Source organism: Cetorhinus maximus, chromosome 6, assembly GCF_964194155.1.
Source record: "Cetorhinus maximus chromosome 6, sCetMax3.hap1.1, whole genome shotgun sequence".
NCBI classification, from domain to species: Eukaryota; Metazoa; Chordata; class Chondrichthyes; order Lamniformes; family Cetorhinidae; genus Cetorhinus; species Cetorhinus maximus.
Window position 1 is genome coordinate 65361192 of NC_135884.1, and position 17484 is coordinate 65378675.

Genomic DNA, 17484 nt, shown 5'->3' on the forward strand with positions numbered 1-17484 from the left:
GAGTGAATGACAGTGAGGGGAGAGTGAATTTCAGTGAGGGGAGAGCGAATGACCGTGAGGGGAGAGTGAATGACAGTCATAGGGAGAGTTAATGTCAGTGGGGGGAGAGTGAGTGACAGTGAGGGGAGAGTGAATGACAGTGAGGGTAGAGTGAGTGACAGTGAGGGGAGAGTGAGTGACAGTGATAGGGAGATTGAATGACAGTGAGGGGAGAGTGAATGACAGTGAGGGGAGAGTGAATGACAGTGAGGGGGGAGAGTGAATGACAGTGATTGGGAGAGTGAATGACAGTGAGGGGAGAGTGAGTGACAGTGAGGTGGTTTGAATGATAGTGAGGGGGGAGTGAATGACAGTGAGGGGAGAGTGAATGATAGTGAGTGGAGAGTGAATGACAGTGAGGGAAGAGTGAGTGACTGAGTGAGAAGGTGAGTGACAGTGAGGGGAGAGTGAATAACAGTGAGGGGAGAGTGAATGACAGTGAGGGGGGAGTGAATGACAGTGATAGGGAGAGTGAGTGTCAGTGACGGGGCAGTGAATGACAGTGACAGATAGAATGAGTGGCAGTGAGGGGAGAGTGAATGACAGTGAGGGGAGAATGAGTGACAGTGAGGGGAGAGTGAATGACAGTGAGGGTGATAGTGAATGACAGTGAGGGGATAGTGAATGACACTGAGGGAAGAGTCAATGACAGTGAGGGGAGAGTGAATGACAGTGATAGGGAGAGTGAATGACAGTGAGGGGAGAATGAATGACAGTGAGGGGAGAGTGAATGTCAGTGAGGGGACAGTGAATGACAGTGAGGGGAGAGTGAATGACAGTGAGGGGAGAGTGAATGACAGCGAGGGGTGAGTGAATGACAGTGAGGTGAGAGTGAATGTCCGTTAGGGGAGAGTGAATGACAGTGAGGGGAGAGTGAATGACAGTGATAGGGAGAGTGAATGACAGTGTAGGGAGAGTGAATGACAGTGAGGGGAGAGTGAATGAAAGTGAGGGGAGAGTGAATGACAGTGAGGGGAGAGAAAATGACAGAGAGGGTAGAGTGAATGTCAGAGATAGGGAGAGTGAGTGACAGTGAGGGTGGAGTTAATGACAGTGAGGGGAGAGTGAATGACAGTGAGGGGAGAGTGAGTGACAGTGAGGGGAGAGTGAATGTCAGTAAGGCTAGAGTGTGTCACAGTGATGGGAGAGTGAAAGACAGGGATAGGGAGAGTGAGTGACAGTGAGGGGGGAGAGAATGACAGTGAGGGGAGAGTGATTGACAGTGGTAGAGAGAGTGAGTGACAGTGAGGGGAGAGTGAATGACAGTGGTGGAGAGTGAATGACAGTGAGGGTGGAGTGTATGACAGGGAGGGGAGAGTGAATGACAGTGAGGGGAGAGTGAGTGACAGTGAGGGGAGAGTGAATGACGGTGAGGGTAGAGTGAGTCACAGTGAGGGGAGATTGAACGACAGTGATAGGGAGACTGAGTGACACTGAGGGGGAGTGGGTTACAGTGATTGGGCGAGTGAATGACAGTGAGGGGGAGAGTGAATGACAGTGAGGCTAGAGTGAGTGACAGTGAGGGGAGAGTGAGTGACAGTGATAGGGAGAGTGAATGACAGTGAGGGGAGAGTGAATGACAGTGAGGGGAGAGTGAATGACAGTGAGGGGGGGGAGTGAATGACAGTGATTGGGAGAGTGAATGACAGTGAGGGGAGAGTGAGTGACAGTGAGGTGGATTGAATGATAGTGAGGGGGGAGTGAATGACAGTGAGGGGAGAGTGAATGATAGTGAGTGGAGATTGAATGACAGTGAGGGGAGAGTGAATGACAGTGAGGGGAGAGTGAGTGACAGTGATAGGGAGAGTGAGTGTCAGTGACGGGGCAGTGAATGACAGTGACAGATAGAATGAGTGGCAGTGAGGGGAGAGTGAATGACAGTGAGGGGAGAATGAGTGACAGTGAGGGGAGAGTGAATGACAGTGAGGGTGATAGTGAATGACAGTGAGGGGATAGTGAATGACACTGAGGGAAGAGTCAATGACAGTGAGGGGAGAGTGAATGACAGTGATAGGGAGAGTGAATGACAGTGAGGGGAGAATGAATGACAGTGAGGGGAGAGTGAATGTCAGTGACGGGGCAGTGAATGACAGTGACAGATAGAATGAGTGGCAGTGAGGGGAGAGTGAATGACAGTGAGGGGAGAATGAGTGACAGTGAGGGGAGAGTGAATGACTGTGAGGGGAGATTGAATGACAGTGAGGGGAGAGTGAATGACAGTGAGGGTGATAGTGAATGACAGTGAGGGGAGAGTGAATGACACTGAGGGAAGAGTCAATGACAGTGAGGGGAGAGTGAATGACAGTGATAGGGAGAGTGAATGACAATGAGTGGAGAATGAATGACAGTGAGGGGAGAGTGAATGTCAGTGAGGGGACAGTGAATGACAGTGAGGGGAGAGTGAATGACAGTGAGGGGAGAGTGAATGACAGCGAGGGGTGAGTGAATGACAGTGAGGTGAGAGTGAATGTCCGTTAGGGGAGAGTGAATGACAGTGAGGGGAGAGTGAATGACAGTGATAGGGAGAGTGAATGACAGTGTAGGGAGAGTGAATGACAGTGAGGGGAGAGTGAATGAAAGTGAGGGGAGAGTGAATGACAGTGAGGGGAGAGAAAATGACAGAGAGGGGAGAGTGAATGTCAGAGATAGGGAGAGTGAGTGACAGTGAGGGTGGAGTTAATGACAGTGAGGGGAGAGTGAATGACAGTGAGGGGAGAGTGAGTGACAGTGAGGGGAGAGTGAATGACAGTAAGGCTAGAGTGTGTCACAGTGATGGGAGAGTGAAAGACAGGGATAGGGAGAGTGAGTGACAGTGAGGGGGGAGAGAATGACAGTGAGGGGAGAGTGATCGACAGTGGTAGAGAGAGTGAGTGACAGTGAGGGGAGAGTGAATGACAGTGGTGGAGAGTGAATGACAGTGAGGGTGGAGTGTATGACAGGGAGGGGAGAGTGAATGACAGTGAGGGGAGAGTGAGTGACAGTGAGGGGAGAGTGAATGACGGTGAGGGTAGAGTGAGTCACAGTGAGGGGAGATTGAACGACAGTGATAGGGAGACTGAGTGACACTGAGGGGGAGTGGGTTACAGTGATTGGGCGAGTGAATGACAGTGAGGGGGTGAGTGAATGACAGTGAGGCTAGAGTGAGTGACAGTGAGGGGAGAGTGAGTGACAGTGAGGGAGAAAGAGTAACAGTGTTAGGGAGAGTGAATGACAGTGAGCGGAGAGAGAAAGACAGTGAGGGGAGAGTGAATGACAGTGAGGGAGAGTGAATGACAGTGGGGGGGGTAGAGAATGACAGTGAGGGGAGAGTGAATGACAGTGAGGGGAGAGTGAATGACAGTGAGGGGAGAGTGAATGACAGTGAGGGGAGAGTGAATGAAAGTGAGGGGAGAGTGAATGACAGTGAGGGGAGAGTATATGACAGTGATATGGAGAGTGAATGACAGTGAGGGGAGAGTGAATGACAGTGAGGGGAGAGTGAATGACAGTGAGGGGAGAGTGAATGACAGTGAGCGGAGAGTGAATGACAGTGAGGGGAGTGTGAAAGACAGTGATAGGGAGAGTGAATGACCATGATAGGATGAGTGAATGACAGTGAGGGGAGAGTGAATGACAGTGATAGGGAGAGTGAATGACAGTGAGTGGAGAGTGAATGACAGTGAGGGTAGATTGAATGACAGTGAGGGGAGAGTGAGTGACAGTGAGGGGAGAGTGAATGACTGATAGGGAGAGTGAGTGACAGTGTGGGAGAGTGAGTAACAGTGATAGGGAGAGTGAATGACAGTGAGGGGAGAGTGAATGACGGTGAGGGGAGAGTGAATGACAGTGATAGGCAGATTGAATGACAGTGGGGGTGAGTGAGTGACAGTGAGGGGCGTGAGTGACAGTGATAGGGAGATTGAATGACAGTGACGGGAGAGTGAATGACAGTGAGGGGAGAGTGAATGACAGTGAGGGGAGAGTGAATGACCGTGAGGGAGAGTGAATGAAAGTGATAGGGAGAGTGAATGAAAGTGAGGGGAGAGTGAATGACACTGATAGGGAGACTGAATGACAGTGCGGGGAGAGTGAATGTCAGTGAGGGGAGAGTGAATGACAGTGAGGGGGGAGTGAATGACAGTGATAGAGAGAGTGAGTGTCAGTGACGGGGGAGTGAATGACAGTGATAGCTAGAGTGAGTGGCAGTGAGGGGAGAGTGATTGATAGTGAGGGGAGAATGAGTGACAGTGAGGGGAGAGTGAATGACTGATTGGGAGAGTGAGTGACAGTGAGGGAGAATGAGTAACAGTGTTAGGGAGAGTGAATGACAGTGAGCGGAGAGAGAAAGACAGTGAGGGGAGAGTGATTGACAGTGAGGGAGAGTGAATGAGAGTGGGGGGGTAGAGAATGACAGTGAGGGGAGAGTGAATGACAGTGAGGGTAGAGTGAATGACAGTGAGGGGAGAGTGAATGACAGTGAGGGGAGAGTGAATGACAGTGATACGGAGAGTGAATGACAGTGATTGGGAGAGTGAGTGACAGTGAGGTGGTAGAGAATGACAGTGAGGGGAAAGTGAAAACAGTGATAGGTAGAGTGAGTGACAGTGAGGGGAGCATGAATGACAGTGATAGGCAGAATGAATGACAGTGCGGGTGAGTGAGTGAAAGTGAGGGGAGTGAGTGACAGTGATAGAGAGATTGAATGACAGTGAGGGGAGAGTGAATGACAGTGAGGGGAGAGTGAATGACAGTGAGGGGAGAGTGAACTACAGTGATAGGGAGAGTGAATGACTTTGAGGAGAGAGTGAATGACAGTGAGGGGAGAGTGAATGACTTTGAGGGGAGAGTGTATGACAGTGATTGGGAGAGTGAATGACAGTGAGGGGAGAGTGAATGACAGAGATTGGGAGAGTGAGTGACAGTGAGGGGGTAGAGAATGACAGTGAGGGGAGAGTGAATGACAGTGAGGGGAGAGTGAATGACAGTGAGGGGAGAGTGAATGACAGTGAGGGGAGAGTGAATGACAGTGATAGGGAGAGTGAATGACAATGAGGGGGGAGTGAATGACAGTGATAGGTAGAGTGAGTGACAGTGAGGGGAGAGTGAATGACAGTGAGGTTAGAGTGAGTGACAGTGAGGGGAGAGTGAATGACTGATAGGTAGAGTGAGTGACAGTGAGGGAGTGTGAGCAACAGTGATAGGGAGAGTGAATGACAGTGAGGGGGATAGTTAATGACAGTGAGGGGAGAGTGAATGACAGTGAGGGGAGAGTGAATGACAGTGATAGGGAGAGTGAATGACAGTGAGGGGAGAGTGAATGACAATGAGGGGAGAGTGAATGACAGTGAGGGGAGAGTGATAGACAGTGTGGGAGAGTGAGTGACAGTGATAGGGAGAGTGCATGAAAGTGAGGGGAGAGGGAATGACAGTGAGGGGAGAGTGAACGACAGTGAGTGGAGAGTGAATGACAGTGAGGGGAGGGTGAATGACAGTGAGGGGAGAGTGAATGACAGTGAGGGGAGGGTGAGTGACAGTGAGGGGACGGTGAATGACTGTGAGTGGAGAGTGAATGACAGTGAGTGGAGAGTTAATGACAGTGAGGGGAGGGTGAATGACAGTGAGGGGAGTTAAAATGACAGTGAGGGGAGAGTGAATGACAGTGAGGGGTGAGTGAATGACAGTGATAGGGAGAGTGAATGACAGTGAGGGGAGAGTGAATGACAGTGAGGAGAGTGTGAATGACAGTGATAGGGAGAGTGAATGACAGTGGGGGGAGAGTGAATGACAGTGAGGGGGCAGTGAACGACAGTGATAGGGAGAGTGAATGACAGTGAGGGGAGAGTGAATGACAGTGAGGGGAGTGTGTATGACAGTGATAGAGAGAGTGAATGAGAGTGATTTGGAGAGTGAGTGACAGTGAGGGGAGACTGAATGACAGTGAGGGGGGAGTGAATGACAGTGATAGGGAGAGTGAATGACAGTGAGGAGAGAGTGAATGACAATGAGAGGAGAGTGAATGATAGTGAGGGGAGAGTGTATGACAGTGATTGGGAGAGTGACAATGACAGTGATTGGGAGAGTGAGTGACAGTGAGGGGGTAGAGAATGACAGTGAGGGGAGAGTGAATGACAGTGAGGGGAGAGTGAATGACAGTGAGGGGAGAGTGAATGACAGTGAGGGGAGAGTGAATGACAGTGAGGGGAGTGTGAATGACAGTGATAGGGAGAGTGAATGACCATGATAGGATGAGTGAATGACAGAGAGGGGAGAGTGAATGACAGTGATAGGGAGAGTGAATGACAGTGCGGGGAGAGTGAATGACAGTGAGTGGAGTGTGAGTGACAGTGAGGGGAGAGTGATTGACTGATAGGGAGAGTGAGTGACAGTGAGGGGGAGTGAGTAACAGTGATAGGGAGAGTGAATGACAGTGAGGGGGAGAGTGAATGACAGTGAGGTGAGAGTGAATGACGGTGAGGGGAGATTGAATGACAGTGATAGGCAGATTGAATGACAGTGGGGGTGAGTGAGTGACAGTGAGGGGCATGAGTGACAGTGATAGGGAGATTGAATGACAGTGAGGGGAGAGTGAATGACAGTGAGGGGAGAGTGAATGACAGTGAGGGGAGAGTGAATGACCGTGAGGGAGAGTGAATGACAGTGATAGTGAGAGTGAATGAAAGTGAGGGGAGAGTGAATGACACTGATAGGGAGACTGAATGACAGTGAGGGGGGAGTGAACGACAGTGAGGGGGGAGTGAATGACAGTGATAGGGAGAGTGAGTGTCAGTGACGGGGGAGTGAATGACAGTGATAGCTAGAGTGAGTGGCAGTGAGGGGAGAGTGATTGACAGTGAGGGGAGAATGAGTGACAGTGAGGGGAGAGTGAATGACTGATGCGGAGAGTGAGTGACAGTGAGGGAGAATGAGTAACAGTGTTAGGGAGAGTGAATGACATTGAGCGGAGAGAGAAAGACAGTGAGGGGAGAGTGAATGACAGTGAGGGAGAGTGAATGACAGTGAGTGGAGAGTGAGTGACAGTGAGAGGAGAGTGAATGACTGATAGGGAGAGTTAGTGACAGTGAGGGAGAGTGAGTAACAGTGATAGGGAGAGTGAATGACAGTGAGGGGGAGAGTGAATGACAGTGAGGTGAGAGTGAATGACGGTGAGGGGAGATTGAATGACAGTGATAGGCAGATTGAATGACAGTGGGGGTGAGTGAGTGACAGTGAGGGGCGTGAGTGACAGTGATAGGGAGATTGAATGACAGTGAGGGGAGAGTGAATGACAGTGAGGGGAGAGTGAATGACAGTGAGGGGAGAGTGAATGACCGTGAGGGAGAGTGAATGACAGTGATAGGGAGAGTGAATGACAGTGAGGGGAGAATGAATGACAGTGAGTGGAGAGTGAATGACAGTGATAGGGAGAGTGAATGACAGTGAGGGGAGAGTGAATGACAATGAGGGGAGAGTGAATGACAGTGAGGGGAGAGTGATAGACAGTGTGGGAGAGTGAGTGACAGTGATAGGGAGAGTGCATGACAGTGAGGGGAGAGTGAATGACAGTGAGGGGAGAGTGAACGACAGTGAGGGGACGGTGAATGACAGTGAGTGGAGAGTGAATGACAGTGAGTGGAGAGTGAATGACAGTGAGGGGAGAGTGAATGACAGTGAGGGGAGATTGAATGACAGTTAGGGGAGAGTGAATGACAGTGAGGGGAGAGTGAATGAAAGTGATAGGGAGAGTGAATGACAGTGAGGGGAGAGTGAATGACAGTGAGGGGAGAGTGAATGACAGTGAGGGGAGTGTGAATGACAGTGATAGGGAGAGTGAATGACAGTGGGGGGAGAGTGAATGACAGTGAGGGGGCAGTGAACGACAGTGATAGGGAGAGTGAATGACAGTGAGGGGAGAGTGAATGACAGTGAGGGGAATGTGTATTACAGTGATAGAGAGAGTGAATGACAGTGATTGGGAGAGTGAGTGACAGTGAGGGGAGAGTGAATGACAGTGAGGGGGGAGTGAACGACAGTGATAGGGAGAGTGAATTACAGTGAGGAGAGAGTGAATGACAATGAGGGGAGAGTGAATGACAGTGAGGGGAGAGTGTATGACAGTGATTGGGAGAGTGAATGACAGTGAGGGGAGAGTGAATGACAGTGATTGGGACAGTGAGTGACAGTGAGGGGGTAGAGAATGACAGTGAGGGGAGAGTGAATGACAGTGAGGGGAGAGTGAATGACAGTTAGGGGAGAGTGAATGACAGTGAGGGGAGAGTGAATGACAGTGAGGGGAGTGTGAATGACAGTGATAGGGAGAGTGAATGACCATGATAGGATGAGTGAATGACAGTGAGGGGTGAGTGAATGACAGTGATAGGGAAAGTGAATGACAGTGCGGGGAGAGTGAATGACAGTGGTAGGGAGAGTGAATGACAGTGGGGGGAGAGTGAATGACAGTGAGGGGGCAGTGAACGACAGTGATAGGGAGAGTGAATGACAGTGAGGGGAGAGTGAATGACTGATAGGGAGAGTGAGTGACAGTGAGGGAGAGTGAGTAACAGTGATAGGGAGAGTGAATGACAGTGAGGGGGAGAGTGAATGACAGTGAGGGGAGAGTGAATGACGGTGAGGGGAGAGTGAATGACAGTGATAGGCAGATTGAATGACAGTGGGGGTGAGTGAGTGACAGTGAGGGGCGTGAGTGACACTGATAGGGAGATTGAATGACAGTGAGGGGAGAGTGAATGACAGTGAGGGGAGACTGAATGACAGTGAGGGGAGAGTGAATGACCGTGAGGGAGAGTTAATGACAGTGATAGGGAGAGTGAATGAAAGTGAGGGGAGAGTGAATGACACTGATAGGGAGACTGAATGACAGTGCGGGTAGAGTGAATGTCAGTGAGGGGAGAGTGAATGACAGTGAGGGGGGAGTGAATGACAGTGATAGGGAGAGTGAGTGTCAGTGACGGGGGAGTGAATGTCAGTGATAGCTAGAGTGAGTGTCAGTGAGGGGAGAGTGATTGACAGTGAGGGGAGAATGAGTGACAGTGAGGGGAGAGTGAATGACTGATTCGGAGAGTGAGTGACAGTGAGGGAGAAAGAGTAACAGTGTTAGGGAGAGTGAATGACAGTGAGCGGAGAGAGAAAGACAGTGAGGGGAGAGTGAATGACAGTGAGGGAGAGTGAATGACAGTGGGGGGGGTAGAGAATGACAGTGAGGGGAGAGTGAATGACAGTGAGGGGAGAGTGAATGACAGTGAGGGGAGAGTGAATGACAGTGAGGGGAGAGTGAATGAAAGTGAGGGGAGAGTGAATGACAGTGAGGGGAGAGTATATGACAGTGATATGGAGAGTGAATGACAGTGAGGGGAGAGTGAATGACAGTGAGGGGAGAGTGAATGACAGTGAGCGGAGAGTGAATGACAGTGAGGGGAGTGTGAAAGACAGTGATAGGGAGAGTGAATGACCATGATAGGATGAGTGAATGACAGTGAGGGGAGAGTGAATGACAGTGATAGGGAGAGTGAATGACAGTGCGGGGAGAGTGAATGACAGTGAGTGGAGAGTGAATGACAGTGAGGGGAGATTGAATGACAGTGAGGGGAGAGTGAGTGACAGTGAGGGGAGAGTGAATGACTGATAGGGAGAGTGAGTGACAGTGTGGGAGAGTGAGTAACAGTGATAGGGAGAGTGAATGACAGTGAGGGGAGAGTGAATGACGGTGAGGGGAGAGTGAATGACAGTGATAGGCAGATTGAATGACAGTGGGGGTGAGTGAGTGACAGTGAGGGGCGTGAGTGACAGTGATAGGGAGATTGAATGACAGTGAAGGGAGAGTGAATGACAGTGAGGGGAGAGTGAATGACAGTGAGGGGAGAGTGAATGACCGTGAGGGAGAGTGAATGAAAGTGATAGGGAGAGTGAATGAAAGTGAGGGGAGAGTGAATGACACTGATAGGGAGACTGAATGACAGTGCGGGGAGAGTGAATGTCAGTGAGGGGAGAGTGAATGACAGTGAGGGGGGAGTGAATGACAGTGATAGAGAGAGTGAGTGTCAGTGACGGGGGAGTGAATGACAGTGATAGCTAGAGTGAGTGGCAGTGAGGGGAGAGTGATTGATAGTGAGGGGAGAATGAGTGACAGTGAGGGGAGAGTGAATGACTGATTGGGAGAGTGAGTGACAGTGAGGGAGAATGAGTAACAGTGTTAGGGAGAGTGAATGACAGTGAGCGGAGAGAGAAAGACAGTGAGGGGAGAGTGATTGACAGTGAGGGAGAGTGAATGAGAGTGGGGGGGTAGAGAATGACAGTGAGGGGAGAGTGAATGACTGTGAGGGTAGAGTGAATGACAGTGAGGGGAGAGTGAATGACAGTGAGGGGAGAGTGAATGACAGTGATACGGAGAGTGAATGACAGTGATTGGGAGAGTGAGTGACAGTGAGGTGGTAGAGAATGACAGTGAGGGGAAAGTGAAAACAGTGATAGGTAGAGTGAGTGACAGTGAGGGGAGCATGAATGACAGTGATAGGTAGATTGAATGACAGTGCGGGTGAGTGAGTGAAAGTGAGGGGAGTGAGTGACAGTGATAGAGAGATTGAATGACAGTGAGGGGAGAGTGAATGACAGTGAGGGGAGAGTGAATGACAGTGAGGGGAGAGTGAACTACAGTGATAGGGAGAGTGAATGACTTTGAGGAGAGAGTGAATGACAGTGAGGGGAGAGTGAATGACTTTGAGGGGAGAGTGTATGACAGTGATTGGGAGAGTGAATGACAGTGAGGGGAGAGTGAATGACAGAGATTGGGAGAGTGAGTGACAGTGAGGGGGTAGAGAATGACAGTGAGGGGAGAGTGAATGACAGTGAGGGGAGAGTGAATGACAGTGAGGGGAGAGTGAATGACAGTGAGGGGGGAGTGAATGACAGTGATAGGGAGAGTGAGTGTCAGTGACGGGGGAGTGAATGACAGTGATAGGTAGAGTGAGTGGCAGTGAGGGGAGAGTGATTGACAGTGAGGGGAGAATGAGTGACAGTGAGGGGAGAGTGAATGACTGATTGGGAGAGTGAGTGACAGTGAGGGAGAATGAGTAACAGTTTTAGGGAGAGTGAATGACAGTGAGCGGAGAGTGAATGACAGTGAGGGGAAAGTGATTGACAGTGGTAGCTAGAGTGACTGACAGTGAGGGGAGAGTGATTGACAGTGAGGGAAGAATGAGTGACAGTGAGGGGAGAGTGAATGACTGATTGGGAGAGTGAGTGACAGTGAGGGAGAATGAGTAACAGTGTTAGGGAGAGTGAATGACAGTGAGCGGAAAGTGAATGACAGTGAGGGGAGAGTGAATGACAGTGATAGGGAGAGTGAATGACAGTGAGGGAGAGTGAATGACAGTGAGGGGGTAGAAAATGACAGTGAGGGGAAAGTGAATGACAGTGAGGGGAGAGTGAATAACAGTGAGGGGAGAGTGAATGACAGTGAGGGGAGAGTGAATGACAGTGATAGGGAGAGTGAATGACAGTGAGGGGAGAGTGAATGACAGTGATAGGGAGAATGAATGACAGTGATAGGGAGAGTGAATGACAATGAGGGGGGAGTGAATGACAGTGATAGGTAGAGTGAGTGACAGTGAGGGGAGAGTGAATGTCAGTGAGGGTAGAGTGAGTGACAGTGAGGGGAGAGTGAATGACTGATAGGTAGAGTGAGTGACAGTGAGGGAGAGTGAGTAACCTTGATATGGAGAGTGAATGACAGTGAGCTAGACAGTTAATGACAGTGAGGGGAGAGTGAATGACAGTGAGGGGAGAGTGAATGACAGTTATAGGGAGAGCGAATGACAGTGAGGGGAGAGTGAATGACAATGAGGGGAGAGTGAATGACAGTGAGGGGAGAGTGAATGACAGTGAGGGAGAGTGAGTGACAGTGATAGGGAGAGTGAATGACAGTGAGGGGAGAGTGAATGACAGTGAGTGGAGAGTGAACGACAGTGAGGGGACGGCGAATGAGAATAAGTGGAGAGTGAATGACAGTGAGGGGAGTGTGAATGACAGTGAGGGGAGAGTGAATGACAGTGAGGGGAGAGTGAACGACAGTGAGGGGACGGCGAATGAGAATGAGTGGAGAGTGAATGACAGTGAGGGGAGTGTGAATGTCAGTGAGGGGAGAGTGAATGACAGTGGGGGGAGACTGAATGACATTGAGGGTGAAGTGAACGACAGTGATAGGGTGAGTGAATGACAGTGAGGGGAGAGTGAATGACATTAAAGGGAGAGTGTATGACAGTGATAGAGAGAGTGAATGACAGTGATTGGGAGAGTGAGTGACAGTGAGGGGAGAGTGATTGACAGTTAGGGGGTGTGAACGACAGTGATAGGGAGAGTGAATGACAGTGAGGAGAGAGTGAATGACAGTGAGGTGAGAGTGAATGACAGTGAGGGGAGATTGTATGACAGTGATTGGGAGAGTGAATGACAGTGAGGGGAGAGTGAATGACAGTGATTGGGAGAGTGAGTAACAGTGAGGGGATAGAGAATGACAGTGAGGGGAGAGTGAGTGACAGTGAGGGGAGAGTGAATGACAGTGAGGGGAGAGTGAATGACAGTGAGGGGAGAGTGAATGACAGTGATAGGGTAAGTGAATGACAGTGAGGGGAGAGTGAATGACTGTGAGGGGAGAGTGAATGACAGTGAGGGGAGAGAGTGACAGTGAGGGGAGAGTGAATGACAGAGATAGGGAGAGTGAGTGACAGTGAGGGTGGAGTTAATGACAGTGAGGGTAGAGTGAATGACAGTGAGGGGAGAGTGAGTGACAGTGAGGGGAGAGTGAATGACAGTGAGGGTAGAGTGAGTCACAGTGAGGGGAGAGTAAACGACAGTGATAGGGAGAGTGAGTGACAGTGAGGGGAGAGTGAATAACAGTGAGGGGTGAGTGAATGGCCTGGAGGGAGAGTGAGTGACAGTGAGGGGAGAGTGAATGACAGTGAGGGGGGAGTGAATGACAGTGAGTGGAGAGTGAATGACAGTGAGGCGAGAGTGAATGACAGGGGAGAGTGAATGACAGTGTGAGGAGAGTTAATGACAGTGAGGGGAGAGTGAATGACAGTGAGGGGAGAATGAATGACATTGATAGGTAGAGTAAATGACAGTGAGGGGAGAGTGAATGAAAGTGAGGTGAGAGTGAATGACAGAGAGGGAAGAGTGAATGACAGTGATAGGGTGAGTGAATAACAGTGAGGGGAGAGCGAATGATAGTGAGGGGAGACTGAATGACAGTGAGTGAGAGTGAGTGACAGTGATAGGGAGAGTGAATGTCAGTGAGGGGAGATTGAATGACAGTGAGGGCAGAGTAATTGACAGTGAGGTGAGAGTGAATGACAGTGAGGGAGAGTGAATGACAGTGAGGGAGAGTGGATGATAGTGAGGGGAGAGTGTATGACAGTGAGCGGAGAGTGAATGACAGTGAGGGGAGAGTGAGTCACAGTGAGGGGAGAGTGAATTACAGTGATAGGGAGAGTGAATGACAGTGAGGGGAGAGTGAATGACAGTGAGGGGAGAGAATGACAGTGATAGGGAGAGTGAAAGACAGTGATAGGGAGAGTGAATGACAGTGAGGGGAGAGTGAATGACAGTGAGGGGAGTGTGAATGACAGTGAGGGAGAGTGAATGACAGTGAGGGGGAGTGTGAATGACAGTGAGGGGAGAGTGAATGTCAGTGAGGGGAGAGTGAATGACATTGATAGGGTGAGTGAATGACAGTGAGTGGAGAGTGAATGACTGTGAGGGGGGAGTGAATGACAGTGATAGGGTGAGTGAATGACAGTGAGGGGAGAGTGAATGACAGTGAGGTGAGAGTGAATGTCAGTGAGGGGAGAGTGAATGACATTGATAGGGTGAGTGAATGACAGTGAGTGGAGAGTGAATGACTGTGAAAGGATGAGTGAATGACAGTGAGGGGAGAGTGAATGACAGTGAGGGGAGAGTGAATGACAGTGAGGGGAGAGTGAATGACAGTGAGGGGTGAGAGAATGACAGTGAGGGGAGAGTGAATGACAGAGATAGGGAGAGTGAGTGAAAGTGAGGGGGGAGAGAATGACCGTGAGGGGTGAGTGAATGACAGTGAGTGGAGAGTGAATGACAGAGAGGGGGAGTGAATGACAGTGAGGGGAGAGTGAATGACAGTGAGGGAAGAGTGAATGACAGTGAGGAGGGAGAGTGAATGACAGTGATGGGAGAGTGAATGACAGTGAGGGGAGAGTGAGTGACAGTGATAGGGAGAGTGAGTAACAGTGAGGTGAGAGTCAATGACAGTGATAGGGAGAGTGAGTGACAGTGAGTGTGGAGAGAATGACAGTGAGGGGAGAGTGAATGACAGTGATAGGGAGAGTGAATGACAGTGAGGGGAGAGTGAATGACAGTGAGGGGAGATGAATGACAGTGAGGGAGAGTGAGTGACAGTGATAGTGTGAGTGAATGACAGTGAGGGGAGAGTGAATGACAGTGAGGGGACAGTGAATGACAGTGAGGGGAGAGTGAATGACTGTGATAGGGAGAGTTAGTGATAGTGAGGGGAGAGTGAATGACAGTGAGGGAGAGTGAATGACAGTGATAGGGATAGTGAGTGACTGTGAGGGTACAGTGAATGACAGTGAGGGGAGAGTGAATGACAGTGAGAGAGAGTGAATGACATTGAGGGGAGAGTGAATGTCAATGATAGGAAGAGTGAATGACAGTGTAGGGAGAGTGAATGACAGTGAGGGTAGAGTGAATGACAGTGATAGGGAGAGTGAATGACAGTGAGGGGAGAGTGAATTACAGTGAGGGGAGAGTGAATGACAGTGAGGGGAGAGAGAATGACATTGAGGGGAGAGTGAATGACAGAGATAGAGTGAGTGACAGTGAGGGGGGAGTGAATGACAGTGAGGGGAGAGTGAAGACAGTGAGGGTAGAGTGAGTGACAGTGAGGGGAGACTTAATGACAGTGAGGGTAGAGTATGTGACAGTGAGGGGAGATTGAACGACAGTGATATGGAGAGTGAGTGACAGTGAGGGGGGAGAGAATGACAGTGAGGGGAGAGTAGTTGACAGTGAGGGGGTAGTGAATGAGAGTGAGGGGAGAGTGAATGACAGTGAGGGGAGACTGAATGACATTGAGGGGAGAGTAAATGACAGTGAGGGGAGAGTGAATGACAGTGAGGGGAGAGTGAATGACAGTGAGTGGAGAGTGAATGACAGTGAGGGGAGAGTAGTTGACAGTGAAGGGGGAGTGAATGAGAGTGAGGGGAGAGTGAATGACAGTGAGGGGAGACTGAATGACATTGAGGGGAGAGTAAATGACAGTGAGGGGAGAGTGAATGACAGTGAGGGGAGAGTGAATGACAGTGAGGGGAGAGTGAATGACAGTGAGTGGAGAGTGAATGACAGTGAGGGGGGAGTGAATGACAGTGATAGTGTGAGTGAATGACAGTGAGGGGAGAGTGTGTGACAGTGAGGGGAGAGTGATTGACAATGAGGGAAGAGTGAATGACAGTGATAGGGTGAGTGACTAACAGTGCGGGGAGAGTGAATGATAGTGAGGGGTGAGTGAATGACAGTGAGTGAGAGTGAGTGACAGTGATAGGGAGAGTGAATGACAGTGAGGGGTGTGTGATAGACAGTGAGGGGAGAGTAATTGACGGTGAGGGGAGATTGAATGACAGTGAGGGAGAGTGAATGACAGTGAGGGGAGAGTGGATGTCAGTAAGGGGAGAGTTATTGACAGTGAGGCGGGAGTGAATGACAGTGAGGGGAGAGTGGATGACAGTGAGGGGAGAGTGAATGACAGTGATAGGGAGAGTTAGTGACAGTGAGGCGGGAGTGAATGACAGTGAGTGGAGAGCGAATGACATTGAGGGGAGAGTTAAAGAAAGTGATAGGGAGAGTGAGTGACAGTGAGTGGGGAGAGAATGACAGTGAGGGGAAAGTAAATGACAGTGAGGGGAGAGTGAATGACAGTGAGGGGAGAGTGATTGACAGTGAGGGGGAGAGTGAATGGCAGTGAGGGGAGAGTGAATGACAGTGATAGAGAGAGTGAGTGACAGTGAGGGGAGAGTGAATGACAGTGAAAGGGAGAGTGAGCGACAGTGAGGGAGAGTTTCTAACAGTGATAGGGAGAGTGAATGACAGTGAGGGGTAGAGTGAATGACAGTGAGGGGAGATTGAATGACAGTGAGGGGAGAGCGACTGAGAGTGAGGGGAGAGTGAATGACAGTGATAGGGAGAGTGAATGACAGTGAGGTGAGAGTGAATGACAGTGAGGGGAGAGTGAGTGACAGTGAGGGAGAGTGAGTGACAGTGATAGGGAGATTGAATGACAGTGACGGGAGAGTGAATGACAGTGAAGGCGGAGTGAATGACAGTGAGGAGGAAGAGTGAATGACAGTGATTGGGAGAGTGAATGACAGTGAGGTGAGAGTGAGTGACAGTGAGGGGGTTTCAAAGACAGTCAGGGGGGAGTGAATGACAGTGAGGGGAGAGTGAATGATAGTGAGGGGAGAGTCAATGACAGTGAGGGGAGAGTGAATCACAGAGTGGGAAGGTGAGTGACAGTGAGGGGAGTGTTAATGACATTGAGGGGAGAGAGAATGACAGTGAGGGGTGAGTGAATGACATGTATATGGAGAGTGAATGACAGTGATACGGATAGTGATTGACAGTGAGGGGACAGTGAATGACAGTGAGGGGAGAGTGAGTGACAGTGATAGGGAGAGTGAAGGACAGTGATAGGCAGAGTAAATGACTGTGATAGGGAGAGTGAATGACAGTGAGGGGAGTGTGAATGACTGTGAGGGGAGATTGAATGACAGTGATAGGGAGAGTAAATGACAGTGAGGGGAGAGTGAATGATAGTGAGGGGAGAGTGAATGACAGTGAGGGGAGAGTTAATGACAGTGAGGGGAGAGTGAATGACAGTGATCGGGAGAGTGAATGACAGTGAGGGGAGAGTGAATGACAGTGAGTGGAGAGTGAATGACAGTGAGGGGAGAGTAGTTGACAGTGAAGGGGGAGTGAATGAGAGTGAGGGGAGAGTGAATGACAGTGAGGGGAGACTGAATGACATTGAGGGGAGAGTAAATGACAGTGAGGGGAGAGTGAATGACAGTGAGGGGAGAGTGAATGACAGTGAGGGGAGAGTAGTTGACAGTGAGGGGGGAGTGAATGAGAGTGAGGGGAGAGTGAATGACAGTGAGGGGAGACTGAATGACATTGAGGGGAGAGTAAATGACAGTGAGGGGAGAGTGAATGACAGTGAGGGGGGAGTGAATGACAGTGATACGGAGAGTGAATGACAGTGAGGGGAGAGTGTGTGACAGTGAGGGGAGAGTGATTGACAATGAGGGAAGAGTGAATGACAGTGATAGGGTGAGTGACTAACAGTGCGGGGAGAGTGAATGATAGTGAGGGGTGAGTGAATGACAGTGAGTGAGAGTGAGTGACAGT